Source organism: Crassostrea angulata, chromosome 9, assembly GCF_025612915.1.
Source record: "Crassostrea angulata isolate pt1a10 chromosome 9, ASM2561291v2, whole genome shotgun sequence".
NCBI classification, from domain to species: Eukaryota; Metazoa; Mollusca; class Bivalvia; order Ostreida; family Ostreidae; genus Magallana; species Magallana angulata.
Window position 1 is genome coordinate 13,845,023 of NC_069119.1, and position 14,218 is coordinate 13,859,240.

At 32.9% G+C, this 14,218-nt stretch overlaps 1 pseudogene; it reads left to right on the plus strand.

Moving 5' to 3' along the window:
• Window positions 1–11,621: 11,621 nt before the first annotated feature.
• On the plus strand, window positions 11,622–13,480 carry LOC128162123 (uncharacterized; annotated as a pseudogene).
• Window positions 13,481–14,218: the final 738 nt, after the last annotated feature.

The window sequence follows — 14,218 nt, forward strand, 5'->3', positions numbered from 1 at the left end:
ATATATAAAACCAATCTTAAAGACTGTCTTTTAACTACCTATAATTTACGTATATTTCTACAATGATGCTGGCATAAAACAATTCGAAAGAATCTACAATATTCATACAATAGTTCCTGTAAAGTTCTGAGCAGGAATAAAGTTTTGATAGTGTTCTGTGGCAAAACAATTGGTAGTCTTTTCCCCTTTATGTTATCATTCTATTAAGAGTGTTCAAGGGATATGGATTCGCTACTTGTACTTTCAGATTCTGTTGTACTGTTTTGACGACCTTGGCTTTAATTTGACTTCAAAATCCAGAGAAAATGTGATTCTCTCAATTTTTTTACTTCATTAACTTTTAATTCATAATAAGGCCTATTAAAAGAAATTGTGTGTTTAGGGTAACACTGATGAAAAAATTAGGTTAGGTAGGTAGGGATTTTTTTAAATTTTATTTTCTATTTTTTTCTGCATAAATCCTAAGAATATTTGTTGGTGAGATATTCAATAATGGGTTTTTAAAAGAAATAATATAAAAATCAAAATTGGATAAAACAGTCATCTACAAATTGTAGGATTGGGGCATTTTTGTAGGTTAGGTCGGGTTACCCTAAACACACACCTTTTTTTTTAGGCCTAGGACTAAAATTTCATCATTACAAACATTATTTACAATCTTATGCCTTGTTTCCTCAACAACCAACCCATTTATTTGAAATAGGCATTTTGGATAAGATATTCTTTCTGTTTTGCAAACTAAGTCAACTAAGACTAATTAAAGGCAAATTATGTATAATTATTTGAAGCAAACTCTGTTCGTCAACTATTTTTTGCCGTAATGATTAAATTGAATATAAAAAGGACAAAGATATGAATTATTAAATCGGGTCATGGTTTTGTCACTTAATATTTTAGAAAACAAAAGAAATAATGGGAAGATAAAATGACTTATATGTAACAGATAAAAAAGTTGAATTTGCACAGTACAGTTTACAGATTAATTGTGAATTTCATGAATAAATGTATCTTGAAGTCCAATTAAAAAAAATTATAATCAGAACATTTTTTAATTTATGTAAATTACTGTATATTTTAGATCAAAAACAATTGTAGATTTGAATATTTCAGAAAACGTATTTAGGCGAAATAAAACATAATCACAAAATGGCTGACCGCTGATCGAAACGACATTTCGTTTTATTAAAAGCACTTCTGCGAATGTTATTGTCATTTAAATTTTAGACCATGTGATTTTATTTGACCATTTCAGTTTTGCAGTTAAAATCATGCCTTGTTTTTATAGTCTATTTCATAGGATCTAGGTACTTGTAGTCAAATATAAAATCTAGAGGTTTATTGATATTAAACTTTATCTCATTAATAGGTGGATAAAATGTGTTCTAGAAAAAAATGCGACAATGCAAAAAATAGTTTTTGTCTGCTGTTGCAACAATAAACATTATTGTAGAGATCCCCCTGAGGATTAATTTTTGATCCGCGCCTGACCTAGTAATAGCATCAATAGGGAAACAGACTATACTATTTTATGCAGAATGTTCCTTGAAAATGGCTCGATATACTAAGATTTTATGCAAAACAGACACCCATTATTTTTCTAAAATCATGGTATTGCCCACCACAAGCATCAAACATAGCTATGATTTTATTAAGCAACCCAATGTTTATATTTTCAACCACACTACACGTGGTTGAACACGAACGATAACTCTATTTTGAATATTATCGTCTAATGTAAATAACCGCTAGATGGTGAAATAAGACATACATCTTAAAAGGTTTTCATGTTTTAACATAAATCCAAGTAGGATATGATATAAAAACGACCAGTACTTACGTATTTTGAGAATATTACACTTACACTTCCGCTCGAAATTTCACAGGAACTGAACAAATATCGGTGAAGTCTCGTGAACTTTCATTCGAGCCCCTCTGGATTTATTACATACTTAGCAACGATAAAGAAAGCATTCAAAGCACATGCGCAGGGGTTAAAAGATTTATATAGACTGAAACATGTAACATAATTCATAGCAGAGTGGATAACGTGTCGGACTAGTGATCCGTACATCCCGAGTTCGAATCCTGCAGGGGCTTTCGTTGTTACTTACTGCAATAATTATTTTAGATATTCATTTTTTTTAATCCCATAACTGCGAATGTTTCGCTTATTTGACATTTGTACACTTAATTTATCATTATTTCTTTCATTATTAAAAAAATATCCTGTTAATTTGAGTGACTTTTTCCAGGTGTGTTATTCCAGCGGAACACAATTAAATAACCTTTGATAACGTTCACTGAAATGTTTTGTTGTTGACTATTTTTCGCTTTTCAAATTACAATGGAAATAAACGCAATTTTTCCACTTCATTTTATCAAAAGAAAGTACACCTTTCGGCTATACGCTATTGTTCGGTATATTATGTGAAGAAAATGCAAACAGCACTGCTGTTGGTTATAATGGCAATAAATGTATTCTTAAAGATTTGAAACATACTACTTTACATTTGTTATCAAACATCAGGAACGGAGACAAAAAAATATTACCTTCCGCTGTGTTTGTTACATTCGTTAATGTGATTTGGCTACTGTTTTGTCCTAAAAGGTATTAAAAATTGTAGTTAATATGTATTTTCTTTTTTCAAAATCATCAAAAAGCTTTCACTTGTTTATGAAAACAATGTTATACTCATGAATTGTATTTTTTATTTTCAAAAAGGTCTTTATAAGATGTTTCATGTTGAAATTTATGATTAACACTATATATTTATCTGAAAAAGAATATTTTTGTCTCATCTAAAAAAACGTTGAGGGGGTGTTGTAAAATCGTCTGAAATATATACGTAACAGATGTAATGTATCAGATATCACATTTGATTTTTTTCTTTTTTTAAAATATTTTGATTGCTAGTATAACATTAAGAAACGGCAAATTAAATATCCTGTATATGGTATATACACGACATAAATAATAAGTTTATAAGAATACCTATTTTAGAGGTCTGACCACACCCATCTGCATAATGACAGTCCGTCTTGGCACATTTACAGTGATACTGACAGTCTATTCCGTAGTATGGAAAAAGGCAGCGTTCTTCACAATGAAACCCACGCTTGCCTATTTCACATGCTGCAAAAGACATTAACAAGAAACAATTCCTTTTCGGATCAGTGACAATAAAGGTGAACTGCTAGTATAATCTATATATGTTTAGTCTGTAATCACCTGATATATACACTTACGGATACAATCATTCCGTTCATTACTCCACGTGTATCCAGAACAACAGTTCTTCGTTCCATTTATACTACAAAATTTTATTATAGTTGTATCACACGTATATTTGAATACATTTGACAAGGTCAACTCTGGTTTTGCACAAATTTGGAAGTTGGGCATATCATGAATGTGTGCAAAATGTGTTGAGGTAAGTTAGTAACTTAACTGTTTTAAATTGTATCATAATAAATTCAAACCTTATGGTTGAGAGAATGGTCTTTAGGGTGGAATAACACATCATCACAAAATGGCTGACCGCTGATCGAAACGACATTTCGTTTTATCAAAAGGATTTTATGGACTAAAACATGTCATTTACTCCATAGCCAAATGGATAAAGTATCGGACTCGTGATTCGTACATCCCGAGTTTGAATCCTGCAGGGTTTTTTTTGTTGTTGTTACTTACTGGAATAATTATTTTAGATATTCATTTTTTATCCACAAACTACAAATTTTTCGCTTATTTGACATTTGTACAGTTTATTTATCATTATATCTTTCATACTTAGAAATATCCCTGTTAATTTGGGTGACTTTGTCTAGGTGTGTTGTTCCACCTTAAAAGTAATATCCTTATCTTGTTCCTTTTAACTAGGAAAGGTTACAATCAGATATTGGCTGAAAAGTGTTTGATATTTTCATTGAAAGCCGATCAATTGTTTCTAAAAATGGAGGAATCTTACAGTTTTGTTGATTAAAATCATCGATAGCAACATCAAAGCATTTTGATATTTTCCCCTGAATACTACATGTATTTTCATTTCAAAATTTCATTTAATACTTACCTATTACAATTGTTAGTGTTCATGACATTCTTAATCTGAAAATAAACCGAGCACACAACACTGACGATATTTATTACTCGCATTCTTGTTTATTCTTTATCGCTGTACGCGTTAAGAAAAGAAATCATCCAGATTTGCTGTTGTTTTCGAATGATCACATCACTGGTATCATTTTCATTAATATTAATGTGTTTTTTTCTTCCCTGTTCTTTAGTATATCATACAACATCATAAAATTATGCAAACGATTGAAGCTTTCACAATCACCTGTTTCGCATGTCTTAAATGATTCCAAATCTACTCAATTACATCGATAGAAATGAAATTGGACGCAATTAAATAAAGTTTTTGAGTTGTTATGTCATTAAGATTAGATAAACGTTATATAATTTCTGTGCTACAATATTTAATGATCATTATCGCATAGTTTTGACCTATTTTCAAATCAAAATTACAGCAGATGTTTTGATTTCATGTCTTTTCCCATGTGAAAAGTTGCATTGCAAAAGCAAAAGCCGAAAAAAAAATGATGATGATATACAATAAATTAATAGTAAAAAAGGGTTTGTTTAAATAGAGATCTTTTTACGAGGGAAACAATAATTCAGAGTATTCTTTTATATAATGTTATTACAATGGACAATTGAAATGAAAGAGGAAATTAAGGAGTCAAAGAATATTATACATACAAATACAAACGCATGTACACTGTGATTCTGGGATGTGTACATGTACGACAGCAATATAGACCCATCATTTTACTTAAGGGGGTTGATTTTGTCCAGATATTACTAGTTTGTCATGGAAGTTAAAAAAATCAAAGTATTGAAACACTGTTCCGGGATAATCATGTCATTACCAAAATGGCATTTCTTCACCCGTCAAATTAAAATTTACTCTCAACTCCTCTAAAACGATTCTCAAGGAGAATTAGAAACTCGTGAAGAAAATTATTCTTTCTATGGAGAATTCAGCTTTCAAAGGAACTACTAAAGACACATACTAGATTCTTAATTCCGATCTAAAAATTATGTATTTGGAATAATCAAGGGGCAGGAATTACAGGCAGTAAGATGGTAAGATAAACGCCGGTCTGCTTCCCTTTTCAGTGCGTACAGTGGACACTAAAACCAAACCCCGAGTTAACTCGAGGTAAACCCTGAGTTGACGCAAATTTTCAAAAAGCATACGCAGAGTAAACCCCCAATTAACCCCGAAAGTAAACCCAGGATTAAATTAGGGCCTGCTCTGGTGTTAGGTTGTGTCTGATCTCTGGTGTTAGGTTGTGTCTGATCTCTGGTGTTAGGTTGTGTCTGATTTCTGGTGTTAGGTTGTGTCTGATCTCTGGTGTGAGGTTGTGCTTGATCTCTGGTGTTAGGTTGTGTCTGATCTCTGGTGTTAGGTTGTGCCTGATCTCTGGTGTTAGGTTGTGCTTGATCTCTGGTGTTAGGTTGTGTCTGATCTCTGGTGTTAGGTTGTGCTTGATATCTGGTGTTAGGTTGTGTCTGATCTCTGGTGTTAGGTTGTGTCTGATCTCTGGTGTTAGGTTGTGTCTGATCTCTGGTGTTAGGTTGCGTCTGATCGGTACTGTACACATGTCACATCATAGGCTTAGGATAGCTTTCTGAACATGCGTGTTAAAACAATGTAACTCTTCTGAAACGTTAGGGTGGGAGTGATAATTTGTTCAAGTAATTTAAATGTATAAAACCAATCTAAAAGACTGCCTATTAACTACCTATAACTAACGTATATTTCTACAATAATGCTGGCATAAAACAATTTGAAAGAATCTGCAATATTCATACAACAGTGCCTGTAAAGTACTGATCAGGCATAAAGTTTTGATAGTGTTCTATCGTATGGCAAAACAATTGGTGGTCTGTGTCCTGTATGTTATCATTCTATTAAGATTGTTCAAGGGTTTTGGATTCGCTACGTTTACTTTCAGATTTTGTTGTACTGTTTTGATGACCCTGGCTTTAATTTGACTTCAAAATCCAGAGAAAATGTGATTTTCTAATTCATAATAAGACTAAAATTTCATCATTACAAATATTTTTTACAATCTTATGCCTTGTTTCCTCAACAACTAACCCACCCTTCTTCCTTATTCTCTGACCCCAACAGCATTTGAAACAAGATTAAGAATTTCCTTGTCTTCAAAATTGAGTAACTAAAGAAGTTTTTGTTCATTATCTAAGGCTGAGAAATTTGAAAATTTGCTTTAATCAACTAAAATATTTCTTTTCTTTGGTGATCATATTTTTCACATGTAATCTAAAAATGAGTGTCATCATTTATACTGTTAGAATTACGTGTCTTGGCTTAACTCAAGAATCAAATGTTATTCCTTGAGTGGTGTGAGAAATACATGTACAAGTATCGAACCCCCTTTTTTAAATCCATTACTACGTTAAGTTTGCAAGTGTAAAGAACTGTTTTATTCTATAGGTTTGCACTTTGTTAAATGTAAAATCCTACAAATTTGATTTTTTTAGATGTATTATTCGTGTAAGAATCAGCATCATTTTGAGCTTATTTAGTTATAAAAGATTGTCATTTTTTCACTAGGTGTCTTAAATAAGTATTGCAATTGTATTAAATGCTTTTAATGCATACTGTAGATACACACCATTTTCAACCATCCCCGTGAAACCGGCAAGTCTCCCGCACATGTAAACAAGGCGCTAACATTGACGATTGACACATGGAGTGAAACATGCCAGATACATTAAATTCACACATTGTTTGGCGGGAATCTTCAATTTGACACAAAAATGAAGCATTAGTTTGGTTCAGAAACTTTATACAATCATAGGTAAGAAGGAATTCAATCTGCAATTACAATCATCCAAAATTCATTTTCATTCTTTAAAATTCCAACTGTTCCGTTAAATATATATGAATGAAGTTGTAATTATGTGTATGCAAAATAGTTAGGTCTATTGCATTTCAGTCTTAATTAAAACTGTTTACTTACTCTTTGTTTTGCACTTGTATACTGTTTTAGCATTACTCTGGAGGAATGAATGCTTATTTTTTGGATGCCGTCGGTTCTATAATACACCAGGGACTCGTAACATAAAGGGTACTTAAGTCTAAGACAGTGCTTAAGTAGGACTTATGTACATTCTTAGACTTAAATCCGTAACTAGAAGAGTGCTTAGCTAGGACAATTTACACAAAACTTAGGCGGCCGGTAGAGGTGACTTAAGTATGTCTTAAGTGTCGTTTTCACACATTTAGAAGTTCCAATGATTATTATTTCAGCATTTAAATACAGTGTGATTTTTCTAAAAACTTGCATACAAAAATTCAAGTAAAATGGAGTCCCCCCCCCCCCCGCCACCTTTATGGGACCATGTTAAAAATTGAATCGAAAATAAGGAAATAAATTGTTAAATTGAAGGTAAAAGGCATACTACTTCCCCTTTTTTTCTTTTCTTTTCTTTTTTTTTTTTGCTTGTCAAGATTTTTTGGACGAGTCTGCCCCCCCCCCCCCCAACTTTCAAAAACGATGCTACGTGCCTGCAATATAAATGTTTTGATTTAATTGATATAAATTTTAACGGTCGTAATGAGCTGTAACATTTTTCATGTAGAATGCAACTGGGCTGCTGAATGGGTTGTCAACACGTAATGGTCAGTTAAGAAGAAGTAACAGTTTACTATAAAATTATGTAAACTCCCGAAACTTGAAAAATTTAAAAAAGGACAAAACCTTTGCGATTTTATAGACGACGATTGTCTCATTTCATTACAATGTATATCGACTTCACTATGAAAGTATACTCAGAGTATGTGAATTGCCGTATTGGTGAGGTAAGATGAATAGCAAAACATTTATAAAAGAAATTCACTACAGAGCATATTATTCTATCAAGTTCTAACGGCATCGCCATATTACGCCACAGGCAGCCTTCGAAAACGACTAGTGAATATTCGTCAAGACAAAGAAGTAACAACAATAGACTAATAGACTGAATACATTGCCTAGGATCCATCACTTTGAGCTTTAAAAAAATAGGTACATATTTATGTATATTCATGCCAACTTGAATTGTGGCTTCACATTAACATCTATCCCATATCAAGAATAAACAAGCTCTTAGCCTAAGACAATAATTTTATTACCATTGCATTCAAATTCGACAAAAGAAATGAAAATATTGGTTTTACTTTTTAACATAAGGGTGACTTAGCTAAGACATTGCTAAGTTTGCTTTATGTTACGCTTTAAGACATACTTAAGCAGGACTTATGTAGGTCCTAAGATCCACCTAAGTCCTACCTATTACCCTGCTTAAGTCAAAATCTTAGCATGCTTTATGTTACGAGCCCCAAGTCTTTAAGAGCAGTATGATAATTTGTTTTACAGCCTGTGTTATACAGGACCGACGAAATCTAAAAATAAGCTCTCGATACTTATATTTATACTAATATCTATGTGTATTAGTATGAAGTATTTGAATATCGCCGCTTTTACGCCATTATATACGCTCTTCATCATGGATAAAAAACATACAAGGAACAGGCATATTAACATGTTATTTAGTTCGCCTCTGCGATTAAAAATATATAGTACCAAAAACTTTGTCGAGAAAAATCTTTCTTACTAACGAATATATTTGATTTAACGATTATTTTTCATAAGTACGTATCAAATTGCTTATGTAAGTTTGAGTGTTTGGTTTAATCTTACAGTAATAAATATATTCAAAACGCCTGACAACGTTTATATATGTGCTCATGTATGTGCTCATTCGCCCTGAAAAGGCTAGGTGTATTCATAGGAAACTGAAAGTAGCCGATTTCCAAAGCAAATATTATGGGAAATATACACTGATGTAATTATATAAGCATGAACAGCTACACAGTTCATGATATCCTTCCGTTCTTGTGACTTCCAACCCCAACCATGCTTGAAAAAAAAATGTTAACATGACGATGCGACCGTATTCGATGAATCTCGGCCGTTACACAATTTTTTCTAATCAAATAGCTATGTATCAACCTCTAATGATAAAACGCCGCTTAATGATACAAATATCATTAAGAGTTGCAATTGCAACCCCTAATGATATAATTTCTTGCATTGATAGCTGACAACATCAACCGCTAATGATAAATCGCCGCTTAATGATACAATTTTATCATGAAGCGTCTCAAATGAACAGCATCCTTAACGCTTAATGAAACAAGTCAAAAGCTACATGGTCATCCCCTAATGATACAAACATTTACGTCATTAAGCGTTGCGTTTGCACTTTTAATGATATAATAAATAAATCTAAATGTAGAACACTGGTCTGCAATGAACGTCCGACTTGTTGTGAATGTCTTTAATGTTTTTAGTGGTTATGATACAATAAAAGTAAACGTTATATGCATCTATTAACTCAATCAAAATCGCATTATAAGATCATTTATAGTTTTCCAAGCTTGTCGCAAAGGCCCTAGAAGATACGATTGCTACAAAACAATACTACTAGTTCTACTGATCTCTTCTTCTTCTTCTTTTTTTTTTTTTTTATCTCAAACTTAAATTACAGTAAATACCTAATGATTAAAGAGCGGTTAATGAACTATGCCATTGCCAATGTGAAGCCCACTCTAGATTTACCATTCTGAATTGAGGCCCCCACCACATCCCCAACACAGTTTCAGTACACCACTGTGCCTTTCTATTAATCGATTCCGAAAATTAAACAAATGGTTTAAAAATCTACTATTATGTTTTAAAAAGATGGTTACACTAGATAAGCTTGTTAAAGAAAACAAACGACAACACACACACAAAGGAAAAACATGTTAGCAAATGTGGAAGAGTCCCAAATAGCAAAACTGTTTGATGAGAAAGACTCTGTTAGTTCTAAACGTACTATAAAGAGGTCTGTTAATCTAACATACCCCCAATTCATCTTCATCATCAACCAAACCCCCAAAATATACCCCCTCCCCGTAAAAAATAAAATCAAATTGATTAAAACAACTTGATTACACTGACCATAAATCCTCGTATGCGACGGGTATATGTAGTGCATGACGACGAAGTGTCATGTGACATTGATAAACTGTGTTATAGGTAAGTCGATGGTATAGGTACATGTACATGTTCCTTCCCTTAAGGGTTTTACATAAACCACTGGACTTGATCGCTGAGCAGAGCCAGGTATCAGTTATAGATGCCGTTACACGTATTAGGTAATGATAAACCAAATACTAACGTTTCATCACTCGTTAGATCACTAATCAACGAGTAGAGTACAGTCCCTTACATAGATTTAAAATCTGTTTAATTTTTAACGTAAATGACGAAGACTGAAAGAAACGACCCCTCTTCTAAAATATCGGTCACAATTAATGTTGATAAAAATGAAAGAATTAAGGATTAAGGATCCTCGACACCCCGTGACTTCTAGCTTTTATGAAAGAACGTCACAACATGGCGATTTTAGAGCATTGTAAAACAGTTTTTATCTCTAAGATTCGATATCTAACTCTGTGGCACAATGGGAGTAGCTTGGGTTTACCAACCTGCAAGTCCCGAGTTTGAATACGCCAGGGACTTTCATTTTCAGAAAAAGCGGTAAAATTTAAAGAGATGACCCCCCCCCTCCCCGAAATTTAAATTTTTTTGGTCATTTTTCAAGTCAAACATTGAAAATCTATATCTTTAAGTATTTAGAAAAATGATCTTGCATGCAGAACATTTCTAAGGTGTGTGGAGGTCCCTTAAATCTAATAAAGCCCGAAGAGTTTTGAAGTAGTTTCTAATGATACAGTATCCATTATACATATAAAGTTGCACTGGTGGTTAGAATTTTGATTATTAATGGAATATAATTTTACCATTAACGAAGCATATTAGCCGTCAAGTAGTGTCATTATACTTTCATCTTAAATACTAAAATCTGATTGGTTTAGACGAAGTTAACAATCCAAATCAATAATGAGAACAAATATATTACGTTACTCTTTTTACTAAATCGACTTCACGGTAGGACAATCTTGAAATTCTATGGTAGATAAACTTTGCCATGATATATGAACTGAAGTTTTGTGTTTTGTTGTAAATGGCAAAAAGTAACAATACCTTAGGTCCTATAATAACAAATCATTTCTATAACTAAGATCAATAGCTAGGTTTTTTCCTATGTTTTCCAAGCTCGCACAAAGGCCCTAGAAGATACGATTGCCACAAAACAATACCACTGGTTATACTGATCCTTTATTTTTATATTTTTACCTCAAACTTGAAATACAGTAAATACCGAATGATTAAAGCGCGGTTTATGAACTATGCCATTGCCAATGTAAAGCCCACTCTAGAGTCACCATTCTGAATTGAGGACCCAACCCCTACCTAACACAGTTTCAGTACACCACTGTGCCTTTCTATTAATTTAATCGATTCCGAAAATTAAACAAATGGTTTAAGAATCTACTATTGTGTTTTAAAAAGATGGCTACAGTAGTTCACCATTTTTTTAAATATAAAATAAGCTTGTTAAAGAAAACAAACGACAACACAGACAAAGGAAAAGCATGTTTGCAAATGTGGAAGAGTCCCAAATAGCAAAACTGTTAGATGAGAAAGACTATGTTAGTTCTAAACGTACTATAAAGAGGTCTGTTAATCTATGCCGCACCTTCCGGTTGACAACAAAAGGAAGCGGGGAATTCGAAGGTCTATCCAAGCAAGAAATAGAATTTGAGACTTTTTTTGTTTTCATTAGGAGAAAAAACAGAACGAACCTTATAGTGAGTTTATTGAACAACATAAAATACATGTATTGGCTTTCTAAATATTTAAAAGACACTTGCAAATTTGAAAATCATGGTCCACAATTCAACAATTCAAAAAGAAGTTTACATCAATCCTCATGGACATGAAAAAGAAAGGTTTCGGACCCATGGATAATTAATTAGCGTTTTTCACAGAAGACCTAAATAAACTGTTTAATTCTGAAAGCATTGTATTCCATGTTAATACACCATGTGGGCTGCAAACAAAGTCTGGTTTGATCTGATTAATTAACACTCATCTTTCTTGAAATATAAATAATGGTTTTCAAGATTGTACCTTGTTTTGAGATCCAATGCAGCACTCAAAGAAACAATTGGAGAAGGAAGAATGTATACATAGCCACAATTAGGAAGTATGTGCCCCGTGAAAGCATTCAAAAAGTATTTTTCTAAGCTTCAGAAGAAATTTGATGCATGGTTGCAGCGTCCTTTAGATACTTTATCAAAAGAAAGTACAACATGGTACTGCAAATCTCTATAAAGAAAATACACCATAGCTTGCCTAATGTTTGAAAATTTCCAAGCAAGTCAAGTTGTTTCGCAAATACACTAACCAATCAAGTCGTGAAACAGCAATTACAGCTATGGATGAAGCAGGGATAGAGGCAAGACTCATTATACGTGCTTCGGGACGCAAAAATGAAGCATCAGTTAGAAGCTATGCAAAAAAGAAAAGACAAATGTCGAATATCTCATTATCATCAAGCAAATTTTGTAACAGTTGTACAACAGCATCGAAAAGGAAATGTTTTAAAAGCTCAAAGCGCTAACATCATGCCACAATAAGTTTTTCCACATTTGAATAATTGCAATATTAATTTAATTAATTTCTACACTGAAAAAATAAAACCATTGGCATCTGACATTTACCCTCCCAAACAGGTACTATTTATATAATAAAACATAATGTAATAAGACGTCGGCATTCTATTAAGCATGTGTCAAAAAAGATTATATCATTAGTGGATACTGTATTATTCAAGGGCGTAGGAATAGGAACATCGGCAGCCGCTAAATAATTTTGCCAAAAAGATTTTTTTTTATTGAAGGCTTAAATATTGAATTTCATAACGGCGCTCTGTGTTCACTTGAACGGCAATGAAAACGGTAATCTGCTTTCAATGGAGCGGCAAAGTGTAAACACTTTTGTTCCACAAAAGTGGGCGAGTGTATATAAATGCGATAGTAGACAACCCGTTGCCAAATGGTTGTTTTAAAATATGTTCTGATGCCAGAGGCCTTCTGTGCAAGCACAAAACCAACATAGACAGTTTTAAATGCCCCTCACGGGTCGCACCAACAACCTTGGCAACACGTCTTGCCGCACAGACAACTGCATTTATCTCATAAGTTGCAAAGTTTGCTCTTAGCAGTACACTGGTGAAACAGGTTACCTCCGCGAAGAATCAACAACCATCGCTCTACCAAAAGAACCAAAAATAATCAAAGAGCCCATCGGGGAACAATTCAAAATGAGAGGCAACCAATGGGAAGACATGACAGTAGTGGTTACTGACCATAATCCTCATTGGACAGACAAGCAAGCAAGGAAAAGTTCTGGATGCACAGACTCAAATCATATAGATATGATTGCATGAACATGCAAATTGGTCTCTTTTAAATGACCGTCTCATAGCCTAACATCACCTGATACCCATATAAGAAATCAACAGGGCGTTTATTTGATACTAAGTAGTTTTGACATTAAAGAAATAAACAAATATATGTGTTCTCCTAGCTTTTATGATAAATAACAAGTTGACAAGTTAGTTACTAGTATTATAATAATCAATTATCGGAGAATATTACAATGAATGAGCATATCAACGACTGTGCTAAGTACTGAAAGTAGTGAAATATCTGTATATTATCTTCAACAACTTAATACATGTACAATTATCAATAACGTATATTTTCTGTATTCCAATTTCAAAAATGGAAGGGTTGACATTAACATTTAGTATATTTCAAGTTCATTGCTGGTTTACGTATTCCATCTCTTGTTAGTTACGATTCCTTTTAACGAGGTAGATATCACAAACTCATAATTCTCTGTTACTGTACTTTCTTAAAATTAAGATAATATCAAGATGATTTGACGTTTTGTCACGACACAAAACAAATTAAAAATTATCTGATCATTCAAATTCTTACCGCAAGCGAATTTGTGTTAGCATGGAATTCATGGATATTTGTTTTAGGACGTTTTTAATGTGCATCTGTGACTGATAAGTTTAATCAAAATGTATGCTTATTTAATGATATAAACTTATCTAATTAAATGTGTATTACTCCAAATGTAAAGAAACAAACATTAAGTACAATATGATTTTGCT